Consider the following 10,829-nt stretch of genomic DNA (forward strand, 5'->3'; position numbering starts at 1 on the left):
TTGTGGTCCACGAGATGTAAACACAAATGAGATTGGGAGTTGCACACCTGCAGTTTGTGAAGTTATAGTAACTGAAATAAAGAAACAACTTCATGAGCTACAAAAGAACTTAGAAAAGAAATACTATTACAAGTAAAATATTATTACAAGAAATACTATTACAAGATATGAGAAACATAATAAAAGATTTGCTAAACAGCTTTAAGAAGACACAGATGGAAGAATAGAGGAGCATGGAAAAAAAAGGGAAACTTTCAATGAAAAATATAAAAAGAATACATGAAATAGATTTAAAGATACTACCAGGAAGCTTGAAAGAGACTAAAGATAGACTATTAAACCTTGATGACAGGTTTGAAGTTTGTGATCGTGAAAGGAAAGATCTCTTAAAAATAATAAGGGGGCTGGGGATTTAGCTCAGCGGCATAAGCGCCTGCCTTGCAAGCAGGCAGTCGTGAGTTAGATCCCTGGTACCGATAAAAAGGAAAAAGACAAAAAAAAAAAAAAATAATAAGGAACCAGGAAGTAACAATATAAAGGCTAGAACACAACAATAAGATCTATAATTTAAACATAAAAACTGTGAGTGAATAAGCAGGGGAAAATGCAAATGAAATACAAAGGCTATTTACAGAAATAAAGAAAAATTTCCAAGCATAGGAAAAGGAAATGACATTCAGATAAATGAGACCTACAGAACTCCAGCTAGCTATAACCAAAATAGATCTACACTCAAACATATAATAATCAAGATCTCCTGGGGTGGGGATTTAGATCAGTGGCATAAGTGCCTGCCTGGTAAGTGCAAGGTCGTGAGTTCAATCCCCAGTACTGCAAAAAAAAAAAAAAAAAAAAAAAAAAATCAAGATCCCAGAAGTTCAACACAAGAAAAGAATACTAAAATCTGTTAGAGAAAAGAAATAGATCAACTATAAAAAGAATACATCAGAGTCACAACAGACTTCCCAAAGTAAACCATCAAATCAAGAAGAGCTTAGTGTAAAGTATTCCAAGTCCTGAAAGAAAATGACCTCCAACTCAGATTGATGTATCTTGTAAAACTATCTCTCAAAATTAATGGAGAAACAAGATGCTTCCATGACAAAGAGGAACTGGAAGAATTGATGACCACCAAACCAACCCTGCAAAAAATACTGATGGACATTCAAGAGAGAGAGAAAAATGATTACAGTTTCAGGAACAGTGGTAAAGGAGGCCCACTGAACTGGACAGACAGTGGAATGAAGGGGAAAAGTAGACAACCAATGACAGAAAATAACATGGCAGAGATGAGGCAGAGACAGTTGGCCATAATCACTAATATGGATGGCCATAATATACCAATAAAAAGAAACAGGCAGAATGGATAAGGGTTTAGAGACCATCAATATGCTCTATATAAGAAATATAATTAACCTGAAAGAGAGTTTATAGACTGAAAGTAAAAGATGAGAAAACAATGCCTTATGTGACAGGGAAACAGAAAAAAGCGGGGGTAGTTTGCCCATCGGCTGCAGATTGTTTAGAATGCCACAAAACTTTTATACAGTGGAAAACGACTCAGCTATAAAGAAAGAAAACCTTGAGGCTCTTGTAGGTAAATGGATACAACTTGAGATCATGCTCAGGGGTAAAAAGTGTCAGAATCACTTAGGTGAATAGTAGGTTGCCTGACTGATTAAAAAACTAGAGGATTTAGTGGGATACAATATATACAATGCACCTCTGAAAGTGAAAGGGAAGAATTGTCTAAATAGAGAAGGCAGAAGACATTGTTAGTCTTGTATCATGATTTGAAACCCATATTGTTTTCATAACTGTTTAGTTTGATTTTATTCTGTTCCAGTTTGTCTACTTGTACTAGACTTGAGGGCATGGCAGCTATTTCAAAATTAGCAGGATATACTTTGGTAATCATTTTTATTTTCTATTAACTAGATTTGAAGCCTTGTATTGCTTTGACTGTCTTGTTTTGAGTGATTTTATTTGAATCTGTTTTGTTTGATAGGTAATTCTTTTGAAGATAACAATAAGCATTATGATAACCATTGTTGATCACATTGTATTTTTTTAAGTCATGTACTATGTCTATCCTTTTGTTTTGACTGACTTTATTTTGTTTTGTCTCATTTGATTTTATTGTCTTCAAAATAAAAAAAGAAAACCCCTGTAATGGGAAAAAGATTATAGCCAGTTGTCCCTCAGAAAAAAGCTCCCAAATTCAAAGGCCCAATCTAAAAATGGGCATCTGAGATTAATACACACTTCTCAGAAGAAGAAATACAAACTGCAAATAAATATACTAAAAAATGCTTAACATCATTGCTCATCCAAGAGATACAAATTAAAACAACACTGAGACTGCAATTCACCCCAGAAAGAATGACTAACAACAAGAAATCAACCTGTAACAAATACTGGAGTGTGTGGGCAAAACACAGCCCTTCTCCACTGTTGGTGGAAGAAATCAATGTGGAGCTCCCACATATAGCTAGAGATCCCATTTGACTCACCTATTCTTCTTGAAATTTTACCAGAAGAATTAAAAACACCACAGTGATATATGTGCATCTATTTTTCAATGGCAGTACAATTTGTAATATCTGAATCTTTGAAACAACCCAAATTCCCATCAACTGATGAATGCATAAAAAGATGTGGTTTTTAAAATATAATAGGTTACTACTCAGCCATCAAAAGAATAAACTTTATATATTTATAGGTAAATTGATTCAATTAGAGATTACAATCATAAGTGAAATAAATCAGACCCACGTGTGTAAATATTGTATAGTCTCATTACAAGCTTAATAACTAAATAGGACCCCAAATATACATTAGGTATTGTGAATTGGGAAGAAACTATGAGAGAGAGAGAGAGAGAGAGAGAGAGAGAGAGAGAGAGAAACCGAGAGAGAGAGAGAGAGAGAGAGAGAGAGAGAGAGAGAGAGAAACAGAGAGAGACAGAGAAACAGAGAGATAGAAACTGTGATGGGGGAAGGAGAAAGAAGGAAGATATATGATAGCTAAGAAAGATATATCGCTAGTTTCTCTTAGTACACTAAAAAGAATTGTGCTAATATTGTTTGGACAATATATCATGTTTATGTATCCAGATTAACTACTCTGAAGATAACAATATACAATGTATTAATTATTGTTACTCTACTATCTTGTTTTGAAATTGCTTTTTTCTTTTTATAATTTTTTTTTTTTTTTTTTTTTTTTTTTTTTTTTTTTTTTGGTCTTTTTCATTTTTCTCGGTACCAGGGATCGAACTCACGACCGCCTGCTTGCAAGGCAGGTGCTTATGCCGCTGAGCTAAATCCCCAGCCCCATTCTTTTTATAATATTGAAAAAAGAAACACCACATTTTCAGAATTACTTCATATTTAATTGTTCATTCATCTCTTATCTGAACTAATTCTAATTATAGTATTATTAAAATAAAACAAAAATTTAAAAAGGCAGAAGTATACAGAAAGATGTATTTATTGACTAAAGACAGTAATTTCATGAAGGTAACATTACCTTCAATGATCTATACAATTAATACGTCAAAATTACATTTCTCACAAGAAGTTAATAAAAATTGCAAGTTAACTTTAAAACTCAAATGGAAAAGCAAGGAATCTAGGGTAATCAATATAGTTTTGATTATTTGAACAATTCGAAATGATACACAAAATGCACTTAAAAATTTCTAGATAGTAATTAAAACATTATGGTAAATAAATTAATGTAAGATATGATGTAAATATATGCAATTAAAATTATAATAGTGTGGAGAGGCACAGGTACACACTCATGCATAGTTTATAATTCAATAATAATATTAACTTTAAATGTATATAGAAGGCTACAGAAATATCATGGTAAAAATTTGAAAAATTCATGTACTGAGTTCTAAGCACTTTTCATAAGAATTCCATTTTATAAAAAATCGATGAAAATATAAATGATAATTATTATTTTATATAATGCTTATTTGGAATCCAAAACACCAATTTTTAAAACAACTTTACTTAAAGTTAAACATCTAGCGACTTTAAGATGTAGACTTTGATCTGTGGAGCCTGCCCTCCGGGCCCTTGGAGAAGCACGGCAGGACCCAGGCCTGTGGTTCTGAGTGGCCCTGCAGGACCGGCAAAAGCACCCTGCTGAAGCGGCTTCTGCAGGAGGGTGGCAGCATCTTTGGCTTAGGTGAATCATACACTCATGGGTCCTGGCTAGGAGAGATGCAGATACTACTACTTGGTGACCAGGAAGATGATGAGGCGTGACACTGCGGCTGGGGCCTTCACTGAGAATGCTGAGTTCCTGGGGAACCTAGCAAGGCCGCCGTGCAGGAGGTGCAGGCCATGAATCACATCTGTGTGCTGGACGTGGACCTGCAGGGCGTGCGCCCCAGCTACCTCTGTGTGCAGTTGCCCTTGCTGGCTGCGCTGGAGCCCCGGCTGTGACAGCGCAACACCGACCCAGAGGAGAGCCTGACTGGCCATTGCCTGGGCAGATATGGACAGCAGGAGGGACCTGGCCTGCTCCACCTGGTGATCAGCGGCCACAACTTGGATGAGGCCCATGTGCAGCTGACATAGGCACTGTGTGAGGAAGGCAAGAAAGCGCAGGGGCCGGGCCTGAGGGCCAGCGTCCATGTCCCCAGCCTGATGGCCCTAGTGGGGCCTGGCTTGTAGGGTCCTCTCTTAAGGTGGACAGAGCTGGGCCTCCCAAGGCCACATGATGGTTCTGCCCCTAGTGGGCGTAGGCAGCTTCCTCATGCTCTAAGTACCTGAGATGCCCTGCCCACCTCCTGCATAGTCTTTCTCCCTCTCCTGCTGGAGCAGGCTAACTCCCAAATGAAGTAGTTTTGGCTTAAACAAAAATAAGATGTAGACTTTTTGATACATGATATTTAAAATTTCATCTGTGAGGATTTAAAAATTATTTTATAATGTAATATTTATTATTTAACATATATGATTAAATTTAATTAACTAGACAAATATAATATTGATTATTATTATTTGGGCTTATTTGTGCCTATGTAATAAAGATGGTGTGGTATTTGTTGAGGTATATTACAGGATTAAATATGTACCAAACTTTTTGTAAATGTTCTAAGTATTTTTGAGATGTTTATTTTATAATCATACATCATAAAATTTTAACGAATAATTATATATACATCAGGTGAAAAGAACATGTGAAATTTTATTTATATGATCAACATTTTTATACATTTTATTTATAAATGATAAAATATAAAATGTGCTAAAAGGTCTCACTAAGATTACAGGCTACTCCTTGGTTAATAGGTCTTGGAGATTTGTTATTAAATGCATAAAAATTTAGATTTTAAAGATATTTCAAATAAAACATGTTTTTAAGAATTATGTAGTGACTTTCTTATTCTAAAATAATTTTACAACCTTTCCTTGCTACTTTTACTTACTGCATTTTTCATGGAGTTGTAGAGACTAATAAAAGTCTTTTTGCTGGATTAGAAATCGTCTTCATTCTCTTTTTTAATGGTTAACCTTAAAATGTTGTACAGATATCCTATTATTCTTTTTTATTCTAAAATAGCAAAGTATGTATAATATATCAATGTCTTTATCTGCCTAATATGATACCTTCTGTTAGCTCAGACTTCACCTTGAAATTCTTTCCTTTTTCTTAAAGCATCTTTGTTAGAGGTTCTTCATGAGGATTAAAACAGACAAATTCTTACCTAGGAATCCCTTTTCTTTTTTCATTGTTTCTTTGTATGATCATTTAAATATCTTGCAATTATTTGGTGTTGTTTGAACAGCCACCTCAGAGTGTTTCTGGGTTCTATGTGTGGAACCCCATGAGATATGTGTTAAGGGAACCTCCTTCCAAAAGTTGGTTTTGCCCTCACCTGTTGCTTATCCTCAAGCATTCAAGATCCCTCTCATCATCTTGTTCTGTTTTTTTTTTTCAATTATACAGGTGATTTTTAAAACAAATTCATACACCCTAAGGACATTTGTTTATACTTGTTAGCTGAGTGTGTTTCTTTTCATCACCCCTCTCTGAATGTCTAGCATCTCATGTGTTACAACCTCAAAAGACAGTCTGGATGGAAAAAAAAAATCAGCTTTCCTGCACTTCAAGTGCAATGGCAGTTGCATCCCTTAAAAGATTTCTTTTGATTTTTACATTTATTTCTATGTTTAAGTAAACATTCTTCTACATTAGGGATGACTTTTTGTTTGCTGAGGTTAAGTATTAAGAGACATCAGTTTTGCCATTTTGACTGAATATAACATTCCAGCATCTAACATGGTAGCAATTTTCCTTCTTTGAAGATTTTAAATTATTTTCAGCTTACGTATCTCTATGTTCTAAAAAGACAATTGTGTGACTTTGCTTTATATTAAACATTTTAAAAAGTGCTCAGTTAAGAATCATCTTCACTTCTGTTCTTATACCTTTTTTTCAAGAACCAAATGACATCACACATATTTCAACCAAAATTTATTTTCACCCCATTGCCAATCTTTGCAGATACAAGTGAGAAAGGAATAGAGTTTCTTTCATTCAATGGCAAATTAATATTTAGAAAATATGTACAGGTTGAAGCAAAAGGGTTTATGATATGCTACAAGAGTATGAAAACTTTGGAAATTACCAGCTGCAAAGAGAAAGAAACTTTGGGTGAGCAAACAAACATAGCAGAGTTGATCTCAGGACTTGTGCTTGCCCACAGTAAACAGTGCCATAGCACTGGGGCAGGAGAGTATCAAGAGATGAACGATGCTCTCCGTATTGCAGAAATGTTGAAAGGATTGTGTGCAGCTCTTAGATACTCAACTTTGCCTCCTAGTTAATGAAGAAAATTCAGCTGGGCTCAAGGAGGAAAATACAGAACCATGTTTCTATTTTCAAAAGACGTACGAATGATGGGTTAAATGAGATTTGTGATAGATAGAAATTACAGTAGCCTTGGTGATTAAAAAAGGGTCTGGAATTTTTTAAATTAAAAAAAATGCAGAATTCTTTTATCTAGAAAAAAAGTAGAGATTTCGTGACTTACAATTTATTTATTTAATTCTTTGGTACTGGGAGTTGAACTCAGCACTTATGCTTCCAGGCTGGCACTGTGCCACTGAGCTACATCCTCAGCTTCAAGACTTACATTTTAAATCTTTTAAAATCATTGTATTTTCATTAACATGCTTAATGTATTACATACAATCATTTTTTTTTTTTTTCTTTACCAGGGATCAAACTCAAGACTGCATGCTTGCAAGGCAGGCGCTTATGCCGCTGAGCTAAATCCCCAGCCCCTCATAGAATCAAAATTTAACACTGTGTTTACCTTAGAAATGGAAGCTTGGTATTGTAGAAAACATATTAAGTCAGTGATAAATACATAAATACATCCTATTAGTATGTGGAAATTCATAAATGTTTTAGGAACTTTCTTCCTCAGTCTGATATTCCATCATGGGCCTTCAAAGTAAAATTATTTCATTGATTAAAAATATTTGTTCCTGATAGTCTTATTTACCTTAATTAATAATCATGTATATTATGTTGTATTTACATCCTAAAATATTTCAACCGTGGATTTAAGAGGGTATTTCTGGAACTACTTACTTTTTATACATTTTAAAAGGCAGGAATTTATCATGAATATGAAATAAGGGAAGGTGTGCACTGAGGGATATTACTGGAAAGAAAAGCTTTGGGTGACATTTGATATGGTGGGAATGAGAGCCAGAGAAGCGCTGCTTACCTGCAGCAAGGTGACGAAGTGCTGTTTTTAGACTCAGGAGAAGAATACCCTGCCCTGATCCCTGCATTTATAGAGTCCTGCCTTGGTTCTGTTTGAGCTATACCGCGTTGCCTGAGCCCAAATGTGTACTAGATCAAGTGTTCCTACGCAGGGTTCACGTTCCAGGTCCCTAAGACCTTTAAACACCTTTAGACGCCTTTGTCCCTACAACTGTTCGGTTTTCTTCTTTATCTCTCTCTTCCTGAGCGGTGTTTCTTAGCCCTAACATGAATGGCTGAGTTACCGTTTTGGGAAAGTTTTGAGTGGATCTTGGGATTGCATTGGTTAGTTTTCCTGTAGCTGGGACGAAATACTTGCCACCTCAAATTTAAAGGTGGACGGTTTAACAAAAAAAAAAAAAAAACAAAAACAAAAAGGCAGGTTTATTTGGTTTATTTGTGCTCACATTTTCAGAGCTTTCAGTCTGTGGTCAGTCGGCTCCAAGGCAGAAGCACCTCATCTTGGGAGGGTGTGGGGAGGCCAAACCGCTCACTTCTCGACGACCAGGAAGCTGATCGCAAAGGGGCACAACAGGACACAGTCCCAAATCACCTCGCTCATCCAGGCACCTTTGGACAGCCCCAAAGAATGCCATATTAGTCCTGGTGGCGCTCACATTGACAGATCACCTGGCACAGCAGCAAACATCAGAACTCTCAAAGGGCTCCAAGAATCCTTGTATGCAGTGAGTTTCCCTTTGCGGCTTGAGGTCAGGCTGAAGTTATTTCAACAAAATAAATTTAGAGATCACATGGATTTAACAGACTGAAAACATCAATATGAAGATACATAGTTAATATGCGCCCTGCCCCTCACTTTGTAGCCCAACATGTTAGAGGTGGATAGATGTATGAAAGAAGGATTAAAAACACATTTTTGTCTACATAACTTATTCCTGCTTATTTTTGCTACTGAGTCATCAGTTATCCTGGGAGTAAAATTAGATCAACAAAATTAGGAAAGATGTTGAATTCAGAAAACTAAAACTGGGAGTGGCCTTCATCTCTTTGGTTCCAATTTTAGCAGATAATTGAGATGAAATAATGAATTTTGTTTCAAATCATGCACAGGTAGTACTGAACAAAGATTAAAAAAAACTAGAGATGCAGCAAACTTTGTAATTCTTGCCTTTCTAAAGTTATTAATACATGTACTATATAAGGATGTAATCCAAGCAGATCTCTCAAGTCATAAAAACTTTGAAATATCATATTCTTCATAGTTCCTGCTCTCGTGAAGATTGCTGACTGTTGCAGTTTTAATTTTGTATGTAATCTATTATTTATACTGAATCAGTGTTTCATTTTTGGAAGACTATTAAATATTTGCCAGCTAGTCCTTTAATATTTGTAGAAAACTTACTGTAAAATTGAAACTATGATTTCTTTGTACAGGTGATTACAAAAATTTTGAGATAACATTAAAATGGGAAAAACCCCAAACTATGAGATGCTATTTGATGAATTATACTCATATTTATTCCAAACACGGAAAAAAAGTAACATAGATCAAATAAGAAAATAAGTAAGTGAATCACATCTGTGTTATTGTGTTACACTGGTTTTAAAATTGATTTAATAATGACATCACTCCAAAATAAAGAAAAAAATTAAGGTGCATAACTTCCAGCTCTAGTATCTAGATGAAGTTATTACTCTGATTGGATATTTTACATTTTAGAATTCTACTTTGTGTATTACCTTATATATATATATATATATATATATATATATATATATATAGTAACCAAGGGCTAAATTACTATACAGAAACTTGTTTCTTATTTTATGTGCTTGTATCATCATCTATTTAGCCATATCTGATTATCCCATCCAGTTAATTAAAACTTAATGTCCACCCACATTTATCACTTATTATACATTCGTTTCAATTTGTAATGAAAAGGCTTTCGGTTGGCACAGAGAATACACCTGCTCAGTGATGAGCAAGAGGACATCGCTATAGAAATGTGCTTAAAAATGCATCAGGGTAAAAAGAAAAAGAAATTATTTTTAGGATCCTACTACTTATATAGGGTATTAGAGTGTAAATATAAAATTTAAAAATATACATGACTCTATTTGCTTTCAGGATATATTATACAAACTTTACAAAGGTAATCAGCCTATGCAACTTAATATCTTTTCATACATAGGTAAGAAAATAAAAACTTAAAGAGAAAGATAAAACAAGTGTTCTAGATTCGAAGAAATAAATACTGTATTTACTGAATGAGTGTCTACATTCTGAAATCAAATATTTATTGTCCTAATAAGATCATTTATTCCCCATAATTACCACAGATAACCAATATAATTTAGAACTAAGTTTTATCAACTATTTTAATATATAGAGACTGAGGTGTTTCCTTTTACTAAATGCATCACACTTGTTTTTATTGAAAGAAATCAGCTGGCAAAATCATGGAAGATGTTCTCACTATCTTGAAATAAAAAATGGACCGTGGTAAAGGAGTAGAAACAGAAAATAAGACACTCAGCTCATCACTACTAACACCAATGACAATCTTCACTTGATAAAGTCTATAACTATAGCTTCATTTAATCTTTAAAGCATAAATTAGTGAACTTTAGGAGCGGTGCTTGTAGATTTAAGTAACTGTCATAGCTGCTCTGAAATTTAAGATTAATCCAACCATGCCAGAAAGCCTGACTGATTACATGAAGCTGAGAGTGGAAATCACAACCCCTCAAAGGCAGAGCCAACCTGCCGTTTAACACATCAGGAATGGCTCTCAGAAATCATAGAGCTGACATAATTCGTTGAATTTCTTCTAGGTAAAAGATTTTCTAGAGTTTCACACAAAATAAAACTATACACAATCTTTTAAAAAGATGGAATTTATCAGGAGATAGATGAAAATTGCCCTCAGTGTGTTTAGAAGCAAAGAACAAATACAAAGTTCAGAAAATAGAGGGAGATTCACACCAGAATGCTGTACATGTAGGTTTCATCAGGATCCTGAAATGCCGGTCACACCATAAAGGCTGGCCACAAACTAATA

General features: G+C 34.7%; 1 pseudogene; it reads left to right on the forward strand.

Moving 5' to 3' along the window:
- LOC111754618 (guanylate kinase-like) overlaps positions 1 to 4,694 on the forward strand; it is a 109,762-nt pseudogene extending 105,068 nt beyond the window's left edge.
- The last annotated feature ends 6,135 nt before the right edge of the window (positions 4,695 to 10,829 follow it).

This window comes from Cavia porcellus, unplaced genomic scaffold, assembly GCF_034190915.1.
Source record: "Cavia porcellus strain 051 isolate PalLab524CR breed Dunkin Hartley unplaced genomic scaffold, mCavPor4.1 scaffold_10, whole genome shotgun sequence".
Taxonomy (NCBI): domain Eukaryota; kingdom Metazoa; phylum Chordata; class Mammalia; order Rodentia; family Caviidae; genus Cavia; species Cavia porcellus.